Source organism: Capsicum annuum, chromosome 1 (assembly GCF_002878395.1).
Source record: "Capsicum annuum cultivar UCD-10X-F1 chromosome 1, UCD10Xv1.1, whole genome shotgun sequence".
Taxonomy (NCBI): domain Eukaryota; kingdom Viridiplantae; phylum Streptophyta; class Magnoliopsida; order Solanales; family Solanaceae; genus Capsicum; species Capsicum annuum.
Genome location: NC_061111.1, coordinates 101,346,139 through 101,369,985, shown reverse-complemented (window position 1 = coordinate 101,369,985; position 23,847 = coordinate 101,346,139). Strand labels below are relative to the sequence as shown.

Sequence of the window (23,847 nt, the reverse complement as noted above, 5' to 3'; positions counted from 1 at the left end):
GATGCAATGAATGATCTAGTAGGTCATTCCATACCACCTATGTCTCTTTTTGGACATTCTCTTATTATATGCCCCGACGTACCACACCAAAAACAATCATTTGTCCTAAACCGACATGTACCTAAATATAGTTTTCCATATTGCTTACATGTCTATCGAGGAGGTCTTAATTGGTTCATACTCCCTTTCTCTTGATACCTCGCGATTCATGAACTTTGACTCTCACTTCTCTTCCCAAACTGATTGCCTTTGGACATTTGAAACTATGGTGGAGCACTAGCTGCAGAGTAAGAAAATGATGGTCTTGGTGGTCTAGCAGAAAATTAAGGTCTGAACTATCCTTGGGATGCCACAAACTGCCTCATAGATCTGGCCCTCTTGGAATAACCTCTTTCTAATTCTTATGTTCTTCTTCTTTGCCTTTGATCCTTTTTTTTGTGCAAAAATTTATATCCTTGATATATCGATGTCTTTGTTAAAAGAAGCAATAGTACAATCTCTAACTAGATATGGATCCAATCTATCCATATATCGATGGACTCTATCATCCATAGTAGCTACTATATTAGGAGCATACCTAGCTAAAGAGTTAAATCGGAGGTTGTACTTTCTCACGCTCATATTTCCTTGGAGAAGATTCTGGAACTGATCCGCATGGGCTTCTCGAATCTTAAAAGAAAGGTAATGATCAAGAAATGCCTCTTTAAACTCTTTCCCAGTAGCTGAAGGTACATCGATACCCTTAGATCGTTTCCAGTATTCAACCAAAATATAGCATCCCCTTTAATCTATATGCTGCTAGCTCAACTATCTCTTCGCCTGATACATGCATGACATCTAGAGCCCTTTAGATTCGATCAATAAAGTCCTATGGGTCTTCATTAAGATCTGACGCGGTGAATGTGGGAGGATCCAATTTAAGAAAATTCTGCATCCTTAGGCTAGCTACCGTATCTGCACCACTAGAACCTAAAGTTGGAATATCTTATCCTTGAGCTTGTCCAATAACTATACGAGCTACCAATTGAACCGCATTCCTTAGATCTTGGTCAGTATCATTAATAGGTGGTTCTGAGGATAGTGTCCGTCCCCTGCTTAGCTCTTCTAGTTATGGAGGAGTAGAAGAGGTTTGTGATTCAAATTTCTCTTGAGCCTTACTTTGATTAGCTTGTATAGGTAGTACCTTACTAGTCCCTTCTCCAGCAGCCACGTCTACTCGCTTCCTGTATTCTTACTCCTTGTAATCGGCATGGTTAAATATGACTTCACCTATGACTTAGGCTGTATTGCATGATCTAAGATGTGAAGAAAAAGAGACAACCCCTAAATATCCCATAGGCTCTTGTTTATAGATGTGGTTCACAACACACCCATAAGTAAGACTCTACGTAGACACAACTTTGTAGATTTCCTAGGATGACCTGCTCTGATACCACTTTTGTCACACCTCAAATCCTATTGGGGCGGATAGGCACCCATAGTCGTGAAGGATCGAGAGAAACAATCCATAACCTTATACTTCTTATTCATTTAACTATAATAACCAAAGGTTTTTCCATACATAGATATAATGCATTGATGAGAAATAAATGACAGGCCCAAAACTATATATACCAGACTTGGCCATTGGGGCCATAACATCTAAAAGATTAGACGCTATCAAGCTTAACTTAACACTGGTCTACAAAGCCTCTAAAAGATACATAAACACTTAGTTAAGGTCAGGACAAACCCCTGCCTTACTCTTAACTAGTGTATAGTACCAAAATATAAAAAACGAACTCAAAAAGCCCCGAATCAAACAGGAGCTCACCAATAGTCACTGGATATCCCTGCTCCTACTAGGGAGGTGTATGAGATGAAGTACTTGTGCCTGCATATGAAATACAGGTCCCCCGTGAAGGACATCATAATGAAAATATGTACTGAATATGTAAGGCTAAAGGTACTACACATGATACAAAAGCTCAATAGAATTCAGGTACAAGTGCATAAATAGTGCGAGTAGACCACCTTTATATATACTTATGGGACTGGGTACATTACATTCTATTTTTCATTTTCACCCTTCTTAATTCATAATCTTTATAATCTATACAATGCAAATGACCAGCTGATCAGTGGTAGATAGACAAATTGGGATCGGCCCATGCTAGGCTTAAGCCCCTGAGTTGCCACCTACATATGAACATTGGGATCAACCCATGCTAGGCTTTTTCCCCTGAGCTTCTACAAACATATGAACATTGGGATCAGCCCATGCTAGGCTTTTTCCCCTGAGCTTCTACAAACATATGAACGTTGGGATTGGCCTATGCTAGGCTTACGCCTCTAAGCTGCCACCCATTTTACAGATTTGCATTACTTAGTTTATTTAGCCTTTGAGATTATTACCTTGGTGGTCATAACATTATGGTACCTTGAAACAATAATCTACCAATAAGAGACATATGAATAAACAATTAATGTAATGTCAAAGAGGTATGAGGTAGATTGTACATGAATGAAATGTTTAGGATTTAAAAATAACATGCTGGTCTTATTTGACTTAGTGGAAAACTCTTGAGACTTTCTATAAAATGTAAAAATGCATAGTTAGGTGTTTTAAAATATTAGAGAGTGGCAACAAGGTGGAAAGCTACATGGGAGATCATATTCTGCAATCATATATCATCTATTATAGAGGGATTTAGAAGCTTACTTTCTACCTCAATTATTGGATTTCATGCCAAAGAATATGACATAGAGTAGCCTTACATACCTGGTTGTACAACTCAAATATTAAACCAATTAACTACCTGACTTTAGGATTTCTTAACTATAATAAAGTATATAGTAAAACTAGTATTAGTAACAAACCGATACATTTGAGCTATTTAGCTTCACAAAAATAGTAGTCGAGTTATAAGCCCTTAGTTTATTAATCAAGAGTGTCATTTTAACCTTTTTCTCCTTCAATTACATCCACATACCATACATATTTTTATAAGATTTCCCAAAACAACTTCGGCTTCATTACACCCTCCAAACAATGTACAAAATAGAATGAGCAATAAACGTATACAATGATCAATTTGGTGGTGTACCACCACACCTTTCTTCTATATTTCAATACAAACTAATCAAACCTGTCCCCAACATCAACCTGGCATCCCCCAATATATACACATAAAACAGCCCCAAAGTAACCTTTGTTGCAACAACCAAATATTGAACTCATTATCCATTGAGTTCTCAATAACAACACATCCATAATTCTTTCCCAAATTCATATATAAGAAGGACAAAATGGAGAAGTCACCTTACCTTAATCTTCTGCAACTTTTTCTTTTAATTTAAACTCTTTAAGAACTTCAACTTTCCTTCACACTTCAAACTTCAAACTAAAGAAGAAAAGAGATGTCTCTTAATAACAAAGAAAAGTGAGCAGGTAGCTTGTTTTATATTCTTCCATTTATTGACAATTAGGCATGTATAGAATGTTTTCCTAATCTTCCATGAAAGAATTAAGATAAAACTTAAGTGTTTTCACTTACCTTGGCTTGCTATCTTCAAGAACCCTAGAAAGAAAAATAGGCCTGCTCCTTGTTGTTTTAGAGAGAGTGAAGAGAACTTGTGAAACATTTTTGGACTTAGAAATAAAGAAAACTTACCAGCAACTTGGCATTAGAAAAGCCCTATTTTGGCCACCTCCTTAGCTGCATTTTTTTACTGGTCAAATTGGTCAAAGTATGTGATGCACCTACTTAAGGAGTTCAAGTTGCTCAAAAGGTCAAAATAGGTGATGCACCTACTTGCTTAATTATTAGTTGGGCTTAATTAAATTGGGACTTTCCTCCATTTTCCTTCTTTTTTTACTTAATTTGGCCCCAATAAGTATACTAATAAATGCCCAACTCTGATCCATGGACTTGGTCCATTAACTTGGCTCATATAACTGAAGTAGGTGACTCACCTACTAGCTTAATTAAGTCAATCAAGCACCTCAACAAATTACTCCATTTTCAGTTCTTAATCCGTTTGATCTAACTTAAAACTTCTATACACTTGGTCACTTCAAACTTTATATTTAAATACTAGCTTACAATCCCCAATTTAAATAGTTGTATCGATGTTAACTTGGTTGCATCACATTAAAACATATGGACAACATCTAGAATTCCATCTACGCCATTAATACTCACGTAACAACTCTCATCCATTACCTATACAAAAGGCTATACAAAGTTCTATATGAATAGAACCAAAACATGCAAAATATGGGGTATTACACGACTATAGTAAAAAATAGTATCCAATAGTCTAGAACTCAAAAGAAAAACGTAATCCTAAAATGGAGCTTTCCAAATCATGGAATCTTACCACTTCAAGTTGACTCTCAATTGATTCGCAATTACTGAGCAAGACAAGTAGAAGTATGGCCAAATCTTATGTCGCGTGGGGATACATCATACGTAGACGCTTAGTGGTTGGACCACTAGCATGTAACTCAAGGATATGGTATAACTTAATGCCATGAATAACAATTCAAATCATTCGAAATTCTATGAACATTATCAAATGCATATACATATATATATATATATATGTATCACTTGCCGGGATGGGGAACAAGGCTTAATATGCATTTTAAAACCTTAGTCTTGATTGTATAGTTAAACCATCATATTAATAGTACCCACGAGATATATGGTCCCCAGCTCTCACCCTACTGGTCAGGCCTAATGCGTGTAGCCACATGAATCAAAGGATAATCTCAACATATATATATATATATATATATATATATATATATATATATATAGATATAGGGATAATCGAATACTCCAATCATATACTAAGGTGACTTAAGCACCCGGTCATAAAATGTGATATGAGGGACTCAAACCCTCCAATCCTAATAATAACAATAAGGTTAACTCAAACCACCTAGTCACACGCAAGGGTACTCGAACCCTCAAGCTATAACGACCCTGCACCAACTACTACAGTATCCAGTATTGGTTACTTGGACCTCAACTTTCACGACTCAGCTATAGAACCTTCTTTTAAAGCCCAATTAAAACATTTATCACATATTTCCATTCATTGAACCCTGTTTCACATTAAAGCATACATTGTTGGTATCTTCATACCAACTACACGTGCAAGGTAATAACAACATGCCCAAACAATCACATCAGTTGGGATATTCACAAACCCTTTGGTTCAATTCTACATTAGCTTGTAAAAACATGAAACCCACAAGGTTCAATTCAAAACCATCATATACATAGACATCGAGACCTTTCAAGGAAAACATGCACACTTCATTGTCCTTTTTATACCAATGCATTATTACAAATGGGTAAGACAAACTTTGTGACAAAAGCCTTTTCATTGACAATTTCACAAACATGTTAAGGGCATACAGTTTCCAAATCCATAATCAAGGAAAAATTATCAAGTTGGGGGTTACCCATAACCCCTTAGTTTAATCACCATTCCTATACATCCCATGATATTCCAAACCATATTTAAAACGTGATTAATGCATCATAAAACCATGGGAAAACACTTAATTGACCATTTATGTCAAAACCCCCAATCAAGCCAAACCCCTTACTTTAAACCACATAAACAACCATGTATTTTCATTCAGTAGAGATATTAAGTTTAAGTTTAAGGGTAGAGTCACATGCCTAGAATAGTAAGATGTACGGAGAGAAATCACCCTTAAAAGCCCTAAGTAATCAATCCCTTAAAAACCCTTAGTGGTTTTTACCTTAAGGATTTGAGAGTATTTGAGTAGTTACTTTGATTTATTTTTTAAGGCAACTGATACCCTAAAGGTGTTATAAGACGTAGGATTTAATTTGGGTTAGAGGGAAAATGTCCAGAATGCCCTTAACTTGAAATTTGGAAAGGGTCGTGTTTGACTACGAGTTAAGCATTGACTCATAACCACTCCTTATGACTCGTCACCACAAATTATAACTAGGACAGTCTCTAGGACACCACCCACTTCTAACCTTATGACTCAACCAACCAACCCATAATGAGACCATACGACTCATAGGGTCCAGTCGTAGTCAACACAGAACCCAAATTAGGATATATATTGGACACCCCATGATTTCACCTAATGACTCATAGTGATCCACTCATACTTAGAGCAGAATCTAGCCACTTAATTTCTAATTTAGTTATGATTCCATCCCAATGACTCGTCATGAGTCTTTATAACTCATCCCTTAAGTCGTATCCCAGATAGTACCTTCAACACCACTCACTGGTCACCTTACGACTAGGGTCACCCGACCCGTTAAGACACCATATGACTCGTAGGGTGAGTCGTTACTAAGGAAGTGAACTCAAAGCTTAAGAAATTGTGAGGGAAAATTCAAGGCATTTTAATTACCAAATAACACCTAACTCTTATGTGATCACAAAGGGGATTGAATCTCTCTTACAACCGATATTTCTAATCAAAGATCAACATTCGTTTGTTCATGTTCTAAACACTCCTAATGGAGGTTCATGAATTCATCATTATCAATAAACAAAAAAAACTAACTAAATAAGCCTAGCTACCAAGTATTTGTAGTTTGGATAAATATTACAAATTAGGGCCCAAAAGTGACCCAAATGCAAGTAAAGGACCACTAGTGGTTGCTTTGACCTGCTCTTGAAATGCTAGAGCGGATCCCAAGTGCCTTTTGAGTGTGACCCTTCCAAGGGGCTTTCAAGCCTCGTTTTGCATTCCTTTGACCTTGTCAAAGTTCTTTGACCTTCCTTAATGGTAATCTTCATCCATGTGGCATATTTTAATAACACTAAGGAGACACCAAGCACCTCTAGCATCATATATATCTCATCCAAATGCTCGAAAGTAATTTGACTTGTATCATCCTCCCCTTCTTTAAAAGGATTTGATGAAACTATGATTGCCCTCATTGATAAGGGCAATCATAGTCCCTTTGAAGATTCGATGAGGTCAATCTTCGAACATGATATTATACTTAAATATGGAAGGATTAATCCTTGGAGAAGGATTAGAACTTGTAAGTTCACTCTCAATAACACAAATATCAAATTCAAAAGAGATTTTAAACACATAATCATCTCTATGAGCAAGACAAATAATAGGATATTCACTAAAGGACATACTCAAAGGGTCACTCCTATTTATTGACCAAAATTTTCAACCTCATCACTCACTTGAGGTTCATTAATCACATCTTAATCATCCTCAAGTGGTGTAATAATTTCACCCACAAGTTTGTCAATACAATTTTCAGAATACAATGTACCATCATTCATCACATTGGCTTCAACACTAGGTGGAATCAAATTGATCTTACTAGAAGAGTCAATGAGGTAAGCAATAGGATTAATTAGTGTTTCCACACTCTCAATAGGTAAATAATAAACAAAAGGCAAAGAATTTAAAACTCATATATAGATAAGACACTACTAATACTTAATGTGCTACTAGCCACACAATCATCATTCACATGTACAAAAGTGTAAGAGTTAGATATTTTACCTTGAAGTTCTTGAGAATATTCTTTTTTTCCTTAGTGTGAAGTTCCTTCATAAGCCTTAGAAGAAACTATGATTACCCTCATCGAAGGGAATCTTCTCTTTTTGGTTCTTGTTTTCCTCCTCTTGCCATGTTGGTACCTACATACATGTCCTTGTACAAAAAAGACAAACAATATTAGCTCAGTTTGGTGGAAACCCCCTCACTTCACTCTTCACAACCTCTCATTTTTTTCTCATAGGTTCCCACCTTGCACTTTCTTACTCCTCTCAATCTTCTGTATCTCAATTTCTTTAGGCTTGGAGTAAGTGGTCATATCTCTTTGAGATTTAGGAAGAATGGATGGAAAGTGATGATTTCCCCATTGGTCATTTACAATGTCAGGCTAATTTTGTACATTTGGAATCTTATGTTCTACAAACCAATTGGCACCTAAGCATAAATTTTCATGCTCTAAGGGGAAGATATCATATAACACCTCCTCATAGTATCCACATCGGGTGGGGGAAATCTTTACTCTCTCAGAAGACATATACCCATCCAAGAAGTGTGGAACAATTAAAGGCTCTCGAGGTATCCCTAGATAGTTAACCATAGGTGGAATGATGTAGTTTCTATAGCACCAATCATCTAGCATAAGGAGGCATCTCGGAACCCCACAAATGCTTACCTTTCTAGAGTGAACATTTCTTCTTGGATCAATATTATAAAGCTTGGTATACCCAATTGGTGCATGGTTACCCCTCATGAGTTCTTTCAAGGCACTCTACGTTCGGTCATACATCCTTATGGATTCCCACTACAATGGTGTCGGACCTTGAATATGTAGATAACAATCTTCTAAAGAACACACCAAGAACACCTTAGGTCAGTATGATTTGAACCTATGCACCTTTCATAATTCTAAACTCATTCCATAATTATTTTGCTCAAATTCCTCGCCCAACACTTCAAATCTTGAAACACACCTTAAACTTCTTATTTTCGAACTAAAGCTTTTAGTGATTGTATAAGGCTCAATTTTACTCAAATTTAGATCAAAATCGATTTATGGATTCTAATAGTGTTAGGGAACATAATCAAACACTAGAAACATAAGAAGAACACAAAATCAAAATCCCAATTTGAAACATCCTAAAAATGTTTTGGGACTTTTTTTCTATTTTTTCTATTTTTTCTATTTTTTTGTGATTTTCAAGATAACAAACCCAAGACTAGAATTGTAGGAACAATCCTAAGCTCATCGCCATAAATACTCAAATCTAAACACAAAAAAGTAAAGATAGAGGGATAGTATATCATAGATAGAAAGATAGACACAAATATGATAACAAAAGGGAAATCAAAGGGTGTATTAAACCCAAAAACCTCCCTTAAATATTACCAATTAGTACCTAACTCTTACGAGACCACAAAGGAGATTGAATCTCCCTTACAACTGACATTTCTAATCAAAGAACAATATTCACTTTTCCAACACTCAAAACACTCCCAATTGAGGTTCATGAATTCATCATTATCAATTAACAAAAAACTAACTAAATACTCCTAGCTACCAAGTATTTATAGTATGGCTAAATATTACATAATTAGGGCCCAAAAGTGACCCAAATGCTAAAAAGGCCCACTAGGGGTGTTTTGACCTACTCTTGAAATGTTAGAGCGGATTAAAAATGAATCCAAAGCGCCTTGGGTGCATGACCCTTCCAAGGGGATTTCGAGCCCCATTATTCACTTTTTTGACCTCATCAAAGTCCTTTGACCCTTCTTAATGATAATCTTCATCCATATGGCATATTTTAATAGCACTAAGGAGTCATCAAGTACCTCGCGCATCATACGTGTCTCATCCAAAAGTTTGAAGGCAATTTGCCTTGTATCAAAATGTGGGAAACCCAGACCACCTCATTAATGGTGAAAGTATTAGTGGGGACATCAACTCTGTGAATGTGGATAGTAGGGCTGGGGGAATTCTAGAGTATGGTAAGAGTACGACAAAGAAGTCCCTCGTCCAAGTCACGACCCCTTTGGGGGGAGCTACCACCAGTGGGCCCTACTAAAACTCCTGCAACTAGTGGTAGAATTTTCACACTTTTAGATCCATGTTAATCATGTCAAAGCCTCGCTCAAATCAAAGACCCATCCTCTGATACTTCCAAAATCGATTTTAACTAGCTTGACCAGGGAATAGGTTGTATGCAGCGGCATTTCCTACTATTCTATAAGATAACCATCAAAAGTTTACAAAGAAACCCATAAAAAATCATCTTACATCAAGAAATGACAAAAAGACATAGAGTTAAGAAAGTCTAGTTTGAGTTGGGAGGCCACTTTCTGCATCCTTCAGCTATAATGGCATCGCTATAGAGGTAATTTCTATACTATAGTGGTACTTCTATAAAGACAAACATTGATATAGAGGTCTTCATTACTCCCAGAAGCCAAGTGGTGCAACAATGGACACCCTTGACTCAAATCTTTCTATTTTTAAATTTGAACCCACATCAGTTATCCAACAATGTCATATAAGTAGATTATAATAGAATTCTAGCATGATAACTCCTAATCATGCCTTAATCTCTATTCCAAGCCAAGAAAAACATTTCAATTCTTTTTTATTTCAGGCTCATTTCAGCCTCAAAGTTTGAGTTTCTTACACTTAAAATAAAGTAAAAGTATTGTAAACATAAGATAAGCAACCATGCTTCAAAATTCTGGCACTATAGGTCTCAAGGATGAAAAACTCAAAAATTCACTCTAACCCTCTATTTTAATATAAAATTCTAGTCTAATGCATTCAATTTTGAAAATAACGAAGTAATAAAAAGTAAGAGATCCAAATGTTACCTTTTTAGTGATGAGAGTGAAATGATCAAGAGAAGAGGGGAATTTTTTCAAGTAGAGAAGGGAAAATGGAAAACGAATCCATTTTACCCTTTATATTTTTTGGTCCTCTATAGCAATATGCTTTGCTATAGTGATACTGCTATAGCGGAACTAATATCGCTATAGCAGGGTCTACTTTGGATTCTATGAAGCTTTAAATTCTTAAACACCCCACCCTATGCTCGTGGTTTGATGAGTTACAAGGTATCTCAAGCTTTTAGAGGAAAATTTTTTGGTTTGTATTATGCCTTTGTAAGAATGAAAAATCTCTTATAGTTAGACCGAGGACAGGGTTTTGATATTAGCATTTGGTAATCGGTGCTTGAGCTATTGTTTTCTCTATGAATCTGATGGTGTTTTAATTTTCAAATTATTGTCTATGTTTTAGTAATCAATTTCATATGACCTCACGGGGCGAGTGTTAAGTTCAAATCTAGGCTCGAATTATTCTTTCTTTGATTGTTTAGGGATGAATAATGGGTAAAATAGAATCTATTGTAACAACCAAATCCGTCATTACTAGAAAGCACGTCGATATTAGTGTAGAGCCTAGAAATTTTCTAAATATCATTCAAAGCCTGTGTAAGACCATGAGTACTTAAAATTTGAGAACTATGATTTGGTCGGGCTGACATTAGCCCACTATAGTGGGATTTACTGCTATAGCAGAGCGATACAATACAGAATCCCACTTAAGTGAGATTTATTTCCCTTATCCACTTTAGATGAGATAAATGATGTGGGAGGTTGCAAAAACTCAAAGTATTGCCTTCCATTCCTTAAAACCATGGAAAAGGGGGAAAGAGGAGTGAATGAGTCAATACCCACCAATTTTCATGAATAACACATCCATAATCTTCACATCTAAATTGAGAAATTGTGTTGGTTCATCCTTGCAACAACTGGTTGACATCTAGGTAAGCTAAGTGATGAGTGGTGATTTTACCACTTATTCGCACTCTTTATTCGTGCACATTACCTTGTTTTGAATGAATGAATGAGACAAATTTGTGGTTAGATGCACTAATATCCACTTTTTGCAGCCATAAAGATAGGGAGATCAAAAGATGTGGATTAGAGCTGAAAATAATAAAAAAGGAGAAAAGAAGAGTGCAGCTGAAGACCTAGACTACATCAGCCTTGGTTATCATAACCGCGGTCCTCAATTCGCAGTCGCAATCAGTGAAGATGATTAGCACAATGCGATCGCGACACACAACCGCAATCGCGTAACCACCATCGCGAATAGTCTTGCACGAATGCAGTTCAGCGAAAATATGCCCAGGGGCAGATCTGTAAAAGCACTTAGATGCATCCCAAACCATATTTAAGAAAAAACCCTTTCTTCTTTAGGCATTGCTTACTTCATAGGATATCTTTGAATTCAAAACTTGAAACCCGAATTGGGCATGTGGGTAATTAACTTTTGAGGCTAAATTTATTAGGATTTTTGTGAAGAATGAATGCTTTGACTAATCCTTATAGTAAATCTCTCTTTACTTTCTTCATGAGTAGCTAAGTAATTTAGTTTTGGGATTATGTGAAACTAAAGTATAATTGTGTGTAGGTATCTTTGTGTTTGCATGGATTTTGATTGTTGAGTATGGATTCCACCATTGATTGAGCTTATGGGTTAGAATTTGATGGGTGAAAACCCCAAATCTCCAAATGGATTTGATGGGTGAAAACCCCAAACTCTAGAAACCCTTTATCGTCCTTGAAAAAATGATGATGGTGAATATTAGGTAACCCATAACATCCTCGAAAGAGGGTTATAAGGGAACAAGGCAATGGTGGACAATTGAGCCTATGGTTTACTACCTTTTGCAGTATTAGATATAAGTGTATTGGGAGTGTAAATCATGTCAAGAGCATCATCCTAGAAATAGGAATGCTTGATGAGGTCTTGGGTGATTATGAAAATTTTTACACTTGTTAGGTGCTCCAAAGAGCCAACGGGTGAAATTATTGTGGTTTTATTGAAAGATTGACCCAATGATCTTCAACCTAGCCTATCCTTTAGTTAATAACTAAATTTCATGATAAACCAACATCAACCCATATGCATTACCTCTAGGTAGACATAATCCCAAGATTTTCTCAAATCTTGAATTCTAAGTAAAAGTTTCATTCACCAAGTGTTTGTTAAAGTTTGTTGTGAAGAGGTTCAAAATAAGTCCCCCCCATTTTAATTTACATGTCATGTTTTAGCATTCCAGGTAATTTTATAGTAATTTGAGCATCCATAGGGTTTAAAGTCTATAATTCACTCTTTAAGATTCGACCCTAATTCAATTTGGGTTACTTGACAACGAACATCTCACCCCTTAATTATGGGAGTGAGTTGAATGTTATCACTAAGGTTAATGAAATTGCATAGACCCAAGTTAGAAATAATGAATGTAACATAGATGGAATAGAGATTTCATGTATGGGTCTTCAGGCACGAAGTTAGGATAGGTAAAATCAATTAGAAATTTTGGCACTATATTATTATGGGATGTTTATATAATTATTCATGTAATGTTTTATGTATGCCATTAATTGGTGATTTCCTGTCGTGGACTCATATGCGTTGTAGTGGGAAGGACAGATTATTGGGTATTTAGTTAAACTTTATGGTGTAGAAAAGTTTTCGAACAATCTAGGGTAGTAATCTTGGTTATGATCTTCAAAGCTTGGCATTGTGGATACGTTGTTGTTAAGGCCCTACCAGTAGTGTTGGTGACGGTATTGTCTTTTAGTCTAAATTGTGTCATATGTACGTGTTAACTACTTTGTAGTGTGATTTTTTAGCTCATGTTATTTGGTTGGTCAATGTATATGGTTTTATATGACTTGACTTATTTCATTATTAAATATGAAATTTTCAATAATTAGAATGTTCTCACGGGTTTTTGATGAAATAAGGTTGGCAAACACTCATGTCTGAAATTTTGTACAACGACAGTAATTGACCCCTGTAGGTTGTGTCTAGAGGGTGGATGTATCACCCATAGCATGTATGCATGAGGGTCAGATGAGTTTAACAGTTCCATAAGTGAACTAGATACTATTCTTATAAGCTTGATATATGTGTACATATTTAGAAATGTATGTGATCCGGATACTAGTTATATGTTGGATATGGTTGGAATTGGGTTGTTGAATTGGTTGTGATTTAATTATATAATTACTTATATATGCTAACTTGGCTTGATTGACCATGACTTGATGATATTTCATTGACTTTTGATTCTAATCCTAACCGTTTTTTGTCGCTTTTATGCTGAGTGTATGTTGACTCGAGTATGTGATAACTTGGGGCATTATAGTTTAGTTAAGTGTCAACCACTTGCAACATAATCCTTAATTCTTATTAGGGCTGACTTGTTAGGTTACCTTGGTTGGTGGAAGTCCACATGACGTTGGATCATATTGGAGAGTTCTACGTTAGTGTGATAAGAGGCGAATGTATATAGTTATGGGGTGAATCCGAATGGGCAAGTTATATGCCTAAGCGGGCCTTCCCCGAGTATGATAAGTAAATTATTAGGTTCTTGACCTAGATCTAGGGATTTTCCCTTATTGTATTTGTTGTGATGCCAGGCTTGGTCGTTTGGGGTGATATGGTTTTGGAAGAGGGATAGAGTTGTGCCTCAAGATTTACAAATAGAGATTAGTGAAAGGTGGAAGGGAACCTTTGGGAGTGGGATAATGAGTTTAAGAGCATGCATGATTCCTTGAGTATTTGTGCTATATTTGTGTAATTCGACTCGGGTCACCCGATGAAACTTACCAATACTTGTCGTTTGTACTGATGCTACGCTTGGTATATACCTTCTTCGAGGTATAGTCTTTTGCAAGAATCAGTGATGGTTTTTTGGCTATTTCGATAGTGATCCTCTAGCAACTCCCACTTTCTCACTCTTGGTGAAAGTTGTGTCGCATGTACTTTTCTCTTAGCAGCTCTTGTATCTGTTTAGACTAGATCCCAGAATAGTTTATTTTCGTACTATTTCCTTAATTATGTAATATTGGTTAGTAACTTCTAATTAACGAAGATTTCTGCATGTAATTTTGAACGGGTGGTAAGAAATTCTCCTATCTAGATAAATTAGAGTAGCTACCCTCATGATCCGATAATTTTAAACTCGACATCGGGGTTTATATACAGTGTATATAAAAAGCCATTAAGTAGCAGAAAATGATAGGCTTTAGATGGAATAAATAAGAAAAATTAAATGTCAACATTTAAACTCATTGAATAATAGCAAATTGATGTTGAAACACAGCAAACCAATAAATTATGTTCATTACAGCAATAATTTAACATTTAATAAGAGGTTATTGTTTTAATGATAATGGGTAAAGTAGTCCTATATTTGATTGATATTGTGGTAATTTAAATTTTATACTTAAAAATAATTCCCACTTATAAATATTACTAGTTTAGGTACGCATGTCTTGTGCGTGTACCTTAATTTAATCAGTTCAAACATTACATTAAATATGACATTTGTTTAAATAATAAAAATGAATACAATAATTCAATTCAACATCTTTTGAATATATAAAGGTAGAGAATTTATTTAATTAAACCTAACATTCACCAAAAAAAATTCTCTTGACATTCATCTGTCAGCTGTAAACTACAACAAAATAATACGATAATAGAAACATCAAAATAATATAATTAAATCTAACCTTAAAAAAATATTCCTCAAAGTCAAACGACATACATCTACCACCTGTAAATTATAACAAAATAACACGATAATAGAGATATCGAAATAATACAACTAAACCCAACCTTTACACAAAAAAATTCTCACAGTTGAAATATCAAAACAATATAATTAAACTTGACTTTTACCTCAAAAATTTCTCAAAGCCGACCAACATTTATCTACCACCTATAAATTATTACAAAACAATACAATAAAAGAAACATCAAAGCAATACAATTAAATCTAACTTTTACACCCAAAATTTCCTCAAAGCTGATCGACATTCATCTACAACTTGTAAACTAACACAAAATAATACACTAATAGAAATATTAAAACAATATAATTAAACCTAATCTTTACCTAAAAAAAAATTCTTGAAGCCGACCAACGTTCATCTATCACCTGTAAATTAAAATAAAATAGTATGGTATTAAAAATATCAAAAACAATATAATTAAACCTAATTTTTACACAAAAAAATTTTCAAAGCCAATCAAAATTTATCTACGACTTGTAAATTATAACAAAATAATAGGATAATGATCACAAAGTTCTAGTCTCCGATGAAAATAATCTTGTTTGAGTAAAAATTTTACCCATTAAAGACGATTTGAATGAAAATAAAATAAAAAAATATAGAAGAAGCAGATGAATCACACGTTGAATTTTTGGCTTATAAACCATTAATGGTTGATCAAGTAAAAGACACTTTTGTCCCTCATAATTCTCCCTTATTCCAAAAGTATCTCTTTTATATGAAACTTCTAATTTATGAAATATAATTTTTATGTATAATTATTTTAAATTTAGATAATTATTATTGTACAATATATGAATTTCTCTAAGAAAAGAATAACTCACCAATCAAGATATATGGAAAACACTCACTACAGATATACAACTTCATATACGATTAGTGAACGATCCATCTATATTTGACGACGCAACATTCTTATTCTACAATATTTTAACAGTGATATAGTCATTACTCAAACAAAGAGTAATATACTTTTTAATAAAATTTATTTTGTCAAACAATTAGTATCATTTGTGATGAATTATGTATCTATTAATGTAATTATAATGATTTGTAAAATATATATTTTGCTTGAAAATTTAAACTCCTTTTAAAAAAAAAAGTGTTTTAGCGCAGAAATTTAATAGTCATTCATGAAACTATTATATATAGAGAGAGAGTTAGTAGTTTATATTGAAACTCAATTAATATATATTAATTTTAATTTGAATTATTTTAGAAATAAAAATTAATAATAATCAACTCTACATATTATTAATAGCTTTAAGGGTATTTCAGATATTTTGACAAAAAGAAAGTTCTTAACAGCACTTGTTTACCAAACACATCAATAATTTTTTTTCAGTTTCAGCACTTTTATCAAAACATATAACTGCTTATTTTTAAAATAAGTTTCAACACTTTCAAAAGAACTTTTATAGAACTTTTTAAAAACCACTTTTCTCAGCCTATCCAAACGGACTCTTTATAAGAGTCTTTACACTTTTAATATATTGTAGATGTAGATGTAAACGTAGATGTGAATGTAGATAGATTAAAAAATTTATCTTAAATCACAAAAAATTCTAATGAAAAATGATAATGTAGTAATACAGGCTTCTTTTATAAAAGATGTCTCCTCGTTCTTAAAAATTAATTTGGTTTAAAAATTCTACACACAAACTAAATTCTAAACCTAAACAAAGAAAAATACACAACCTAGGTAATATTAATTAGTTGGTACTTAGTAACATATAAAAGAATCCTACGCTTACAATCAATTAATACCTATAAAATAATTAACATTAACATTAATTTTGGGGACAAATAGAAGCCAAACCTAAGGGACAACCATACACAATATATTAGATCATAGTACTTTCTTGGCGTTTAAATTTTTTGTCAATCCTAATTTTTCTTTAATCCAAGATCTTAATGAGTATGGTCTTTTATTTTAATTATTTTTAATTGAATGATCTGAAAGAATAGAAAAATAATTGCATGAAAAATTAAAATATATTCTTACATAAGTCATAAAAAAGCTTTTAAAATAAAATTAGCAGTAAACAAAATAAAGAAAAACTATTAATGAAACCAAGTTGTTCCAAGTCTGGCAACAGGGAAGCTGGAACTTTAATTCACTGTCTTTTGACATCCGCATGAGCTTAAACACCACATTAGTAATTCCTTCTATCCTAACAAGAGGATCCCCATGGACTTTCTAGTGTGGTCCCTAAATGGCAAACGCTCTTTCTCTACTAGCAGTGCTTACCAACATACCAACATCTTGCCTCCAACTATGAGGAGAATGCTGTCAAGACTGGCAAAGCTTTTAATTGGATCTGAAAACTCCCTATCCCCCCTAAGCTTAAATTTTTTATCTGGCTCTTACATCATGATAGATCCCCTCTAGCCTCAACCTAGCAAGTAGGGGGTTGAGGTCAATCCCCATTGCTTCTCCTGTCCCAACTGTATCATTGAGAGCACCAACCACCTCTTCTATGAATGCCCTAATGTTGCTGAACTCTGGGAAAACTTGATCTCTTCAGCCAAGTACCCCACTCTCATTACCCCTTCAAGCTTTATGGTCTCAAACTGGTCAAACACCTAGAAAACTACTAAGCAAAAGACTTTTGATCACCTACTCCTTTTGCATGAGATCATCCATCAATGCCTCTGGGCAATTTGGAAAGCCAGAAACCACAACCTCCTTAACCATGATATTCAAAAGCCTTCTTTTCAGCAAACTTATGCTGAGGCAATCGAATACAATCTCCTCCAACACAAAGGTAAGAAACGTGGTTACTTCACCATAATCTTGATCAAGTGGACACTCCCCAGGATAGGGCCACTACAAACTGAATGTGGATGGTTCGTGCCTGGACAATCCAGGAAAATGGGGCATAGGAGGTGTCATTAGGAATCATAATAGGGAATGGGCCATGGGTTTTACCCAAAGCTTCATCAACGCCACTAATAACCAAATGGAGCTCTTAACTCTCAAAGAAGGCCTCATTCTCACCATTCATCATAAACTAATGCATGTTGAGATTAACACTGACTCAATAGAAATCTTAAATATGCTTAAACAAGGGAACAAGCATTATGATGGTATTATTGATATTTGCAGGTCCAAGTTAGTGGAGTCTGGTTCACCAACAATGCATCACTGCTACAGGGAATAAAACCAAATGGCAGACAATCTAGCTAAACAAGGAGCAACTTAAGATTATGTTGTTGAAACTCATTTTTTGCTAGTTCCTCCAATGTATGCCCGACAAGAGCTGTGGGCAGACATGATTGGAACTTTTTTTGAAAGATCTATTAGAACTAATGCCCAAACTCTTGCTGAGCAACAATGCTTCTCTTTTGCTATTAACCTAGGATGAACTTCCGGGTTTTCTGTAACTATAACTTACTGTTTCTCTTTGTTTTTAATCTAATTGCTCCTTCCTCACCAAAAAAAAAAACACTATAGAGAAACTCTATGAAGTAATCACATATCATTAGCAATGTTTCGTAAAGAAAGAAAAAAGAGAAGCGCGACATACCAAATTTTATTCTCAGATGTTGGTTTTTATAAACCTAAGAGAATTGAAAGATTTTCTTTTACCATAAATTTTATTCTTACCAAATACTATAAGACTCTTAGTTTTTAAAATATATATTTTTTCTTATTACATATTTTGGGACTTTTTAATTTTAAATATTATAATAATATAATAATTAGAGAAAAAAAGATAAAAAGGCGATATTATCTAAAACAAAGTGTTTTAATTAAGGACAAAAATTTCGAATTACTTTTGTAAGGATCTTCACATTTTTAATACATTATAGATTATAGATTATAGATATAAATATAAATATAGATATAAATTATAGATATAGATGTTAATAAAATCTCATTAACAGAGATTAGATATCAAACATCTCAACCTCTCCCAATGGTGGTTAAAATGCAGGCGTTTGGAAATTAAAAAGAACATGTTAATGCCTATTATAAACGTAGTTTAAGTAGGAGATAGATTGGAGACCTTATCTTGGTCATTATATGTAGCAATTAAATATGTACCAACACATACATTCTTTGAATTTAGTTGAAATACACCATAACTTCAAAATCAGTTGCACTGTATTCCAAGTAGATTTAGATGCAAAGAGATTAGAAGGCAATTAAGTACTTTCTTTGTCTATTTTACATGTCCACGTTTTTATATTGGAGTGTTCAATAATACTTGTTTAGTTAATAAAATCAATGAATAATTTACCTATTTTTATATATTTTACTCTTGATATTAGATACAATACATCATTCATTGAAATTTTCAAAGAAAAAAAATTATTATATTCAAAGAGTGATATTATAAATCACCCCTCGATTTTTTTGTTTCTTAAGATATGTGCTAAGTCAAAAATTGACAAATATTTATGAATGGAGGAAGTTATTAGGATTTGTCCTGAATTTCGTACCTTACTTCGATTCTATCATAATTGTGTTATACTTCAAAAAGGATTCTTAGTGGAAAAGATTTCTAATAGGAAAAGATCTCTTTCCTATTAGATTTCTGTTAGGTTTATTCTAAGAGGAAGAGTTTTGTAACTCTATAAATAGAACATCACCCTTCTCATACCATAACACAATAGTATCCATAATGTAGTCGTGTCTATGAGGGAGAGATTTTCTCCTAATAATTTTTTTTTATACTTTTTGATATTAATTTTCAATATATAGGTCGCTTGACCAAATCATATTAATCATAGATTTTTAATATGTTTTCTCTGTCATCTAAATTTTCACCATGATGGTTTGCAACTAATAGCTTCCGCATGACGTCCTCTTGATTTTGAACTCAACAAGTGATATCAGAACTTATGGTTCAAAGGTCCAATAGTGTGGTGAAACGAGATTAAATAGGTTCAAAGCGGTTTCAAAATTTTGCTGTACCAGTTTGGCGATAACAAAGATTTTTGTCTAGCTACATGTGGAGAAGGAGCTTAAAGCATATTTTCAACATTCCTGGTGCTACATCTTTGAAAATAAAAATAAGATATTTTTTAAAAACTATTTTTAACCCATAATATTTTAAACTTTATTTATAACCATGACAAGCAGCAGTTATGAAAATTACACGAAGAAAAATATAATGATCAATTTTGCTAGAAAATTCAGCCCAAAGGGAGATTTATTAGGATTTGTTTTGAATTTTCTATCTTACTTGGATTCTATCATAATTGTGTCTTACTTCGAAAATGATTTCTTAGTGGAAAGGTTTCTAATAGCAAAAGATCTCTTTTCTATTACATTTCTATTAGATTTATTCTTTCTTAGAGGAAGGATTTTGTAACTCTATAAATATAACCTCTCCCTTCTCATACCATAACACAATAGTATCCACAATGTAGTAGTTTATGAGGGAGAGATTTTCTCCTAATAGTTTTCTTTATACTTTTTGATATTAGTTTTCAATCTGTAGGTCGCTTGACCAAATCATATCAATAATAGATTTTTAGTATTTTTTTTTTTTGTCATCTGAATTATATACGGATAGATAGATCGACTGGCGGATTCGCACCTGAGATCTTTCTGCAGATAGTGGGGGTATCCACCCCTATAGCCATGTTCTATTTGGAGGAATAAAATAAAAATAGTCTTTCGGAGAGATGGCTGAGTAGTTGATAGCCCCGATCTTGAAAACCGGTATAGTTTTGAACAAAGAACTATCGAAGGTTCGAATCCCTCTCTCATTTTTTGCTAATTGAATAGATTTTTTCTTTAGTTGTTTTGCCCAATCTGCTATCCGAAAGAAAGGAGAATGGATCGGCTATCACACCTAGCCAAACCAAAAAATAGATTTGATATAAATTAGATAAAATGAGTTGAAAAAAAGAAAAGAAAAAAGGAATACTTAAGCTAATTCCATTTGCAACTAATAACTTCCGCATGACGCCCTCTCGATTTCGAACCCAACAGAAGTAATTAGAAAAATTTTATTTAATAAATTAATTAGACATTTTATATTTTGATTTAGTTCAGGGATAAAATGCTAATCCAACTTAGTTCCAAAACTCTTCTCACTTTTAGTATAACTAGTTTATGAGAACATACATTTCATATTTATCCCAAGTTATTTAATACAAAATTTAAATATATATATATATATATATATATATATATATATATATATATATATAATACTCTAATTTAAGAATAAATCTAGTACATACCTGAACATACATGCTAAATCAGTTATACATAATAACTTGCTTAATTTACACGTATAGAGACTCAGTCCATAATAAATATTAGACAATTAGAAATAAATACCTACATAATTTTGTTTAAAACAACACACGTCTTCATACAAATTTTATTTCCATCTTAACATCAAACAAATTTTCAACTAAACTCCAAATTATCAGTAACCAAAATTGCAATTTTAGATCTATGACAAAAAGAATGAAAGTACATATGGAAAAGAGAAGAAGATGATAATATCCAGATCGGAAGGCGCACAAAAAACCTCGAATTTATACTTACAAATATAAAAGGATGATTTATTATTCACGATATAAATTACAAAATCTATATATGGTGGCTTGCACTGATACTATCATATGTCATTCTATCAATTAAGAGGCATGACAGTATGTATATGTTTGGGATTGTTGTTAGAAAAATGCTTATTCGAAAAGTATTTTTAAAGACTCGTTGTTCTCTTACTAGCATCACTGATGTGGTTAAGGCAAAAGATAGATATCAAAGAAAAAATTCGAAGGTAAGGGTTCAATCTCCGTCGTTTGCCAATCAATAAATATCCTTCTTCGATCGGAATAGGGAGCACTTGGAATCAAATGAATTCGGACAAAGAAAGTGCGGAGTCACTAGACCCGCTAACGTGATAATTGGGTTATCGAGAAATAAGCACACGCACGAAGAGAGTCTGCCTGAGTCGGGCGGCCCCAGGTAACGCCTAGTTTAGTGTAGCACCTGGGTTCCGCCTTCTCCTTGTCGAGTTTTTCTTCTGATCTCTCTCTGAGTTTCTAGTTCGTTACCTTCTACTACAGATCTTCTCCCTCTGCTGCTACTGGATATCGACCTAAGAGATACTAGACTGGGTGCGAGAGAAAAGGATGTTGCTATTGATGGATCGGTGCTACCTCTGGATCTAAGAATCATGGAAGATGTAATTGAAATATGCGCCTGGAATTAAATCACATTGGTATAAATAGCCGGAAAGGAAAAAGATGAGGAAAGAAGCAAGGGACCGAGCGAAGAAGCTAGGTTTGGAACCCTTCAATTACAAAGTGGAAGATGCCTCTCACAATGGGTAGGATTACTGCATTTTTGAAATTTGACTCTTATATTTGAGAATATTTGAGAATATAGGCAGTTGGGGCAGGTTGAAGAGGAAGGGAAGTCCATTTAAACGTAGTGCCACCATAACCCTAAGAAAATGAGATTGGGTTTGTGTATGTAGACTATCCTTGGAAGTGTCTATTCTACCAAACCACGGGACGCAGCCGTAGATCGAACCTTAGAAGTCCTCTCCAACCAATCAAGTGGCCCAAGGGCCACCTCCTTTCTTTAATTCACAGGCAAAGGAGGTAAAATTCTGATTGTTCTAAGAGATATTGAATGAATCTATTTCATTCTAATTCGATCTAAGAAGAACAAAATCATGCTCTATAGGATTTGAACCTACGACATCAGGTTTTGGAGACCCACGTTCTACCGAGCTGAACTAAGAGCACTTTTTTATCATAGTAGATACGATTACAAAGAAAAAGGATTCTTTTTGTACCCCCAATACATCTTGCACGCATATAGTCTCATAAAAAAAAATCCGTATGTCCAATTTGAATCAATCTCAATAGATCCCTCGTTACTGTACAGAGGAGAAGAATAGATAGGGATGACAGGATTTGAACCCGTGACATTTTTTACCCAAAACAAAGGTGCTACCAAACTGCACTACATCCCTTTCAATTGGTCTACAAAAGTGTCATTGTAGAGAATCCCTGCCCACCCACTCTCCTTGTAGGTCGAGCCTCATTTTCAGTCGCCCTTTACATTGTTATTTTTTCCATAGATATCTAATTTATCTTGCCATTTATTCTTTTTCGATCTTTATTGATTTATATACTCATCATCATCCCGCCGCTCCTACCAATGCTTACTTACAACTAAGCAAAAAAAGGGTTCTAAATAAGAAAACCTTTGAATAAGCGAGGCTTTCCTGATAGAAAGATTTGCATACAACAGAGATCCTAATTTCGTGTATCCGGTTAAGCAAGCCCTGCCCGCCAGCTTCTACCCAGACAAAAAAAGTGAGCGCTTAGCGCGAAAGGTTGCTTTACTAAGTAAGATAAGGCAAGAAACAAGGGTATAGTAGTTGCGCGAAAGCCCTTATCGTTAGTGTTGTTTAATGATTTTTTAAAGAAGGGGCAGAGAGCTTGAAGAAGCAAAGCGAGCCTAGAGTAGAAGCCTATTACATTTTTTCAAGACCCTTTGATATCTTATTAGTCAAGCGCTAGTGCCCCTTTAGAGTAAGTCTTTTCTATTATCAATGAAACCAAAAGAAAGAAAAAAAAAACCAGTGCCTTTCGTATAGAACGAGACTTGTAGCTTGATTCTTTACTCATTCCATACTGGGAATAATTGCAGGAAATCGTTCGATAACACTTTTTCCTATTTCTTTCTCAATGAT

The 23,847-nt window shown here is 34.2% G+C and overlaps 1 long non-coding RNA gene and 1 other non-coding gene across 11 annotated transcripts in view; both read right to left on the bottom strand.

The window, feature by feature from the left end:
• Window positions 1-23,847, bottom strand: part of LOC107878560 — a 58,762-nt gene that overhangs the window by 30,240 nt on the left and 4,675 nt on the right. For 2 of the 10 annotated variants that reach the window (XR_007052241.1, XR_007052237.1), the window contains exons 3-5: window positions 15,267-15,525; window positions 15,098-15,141; window positions 7,529-7,678 (exon numbers count right to left, since the gene is read on the bottom strand). This is a non-coding gene — a long non-coding RNA (uncharacterized LOC107878560). Of the gene's footprint in view, window positions 1-1,509; window positions 1,874-7,528; window positions 7,679-12,631; window positions 15,142-15,266; window positions 15,526-20,712; window positions 20,971-23,847 lie in introns of those variants that run through there. The other 8 variants (XR_007052243.1, XR_007052238.1, XR_007052244.1 and 5 more) reach the window with 8 other exon arrangements.
• TRNAW-CCA lies at window positions 22,818-22,891 on the bottom strand. The gene has a single exon. It is a non-coding gene; the product is annotated as a tRNA-Trp (tRNA).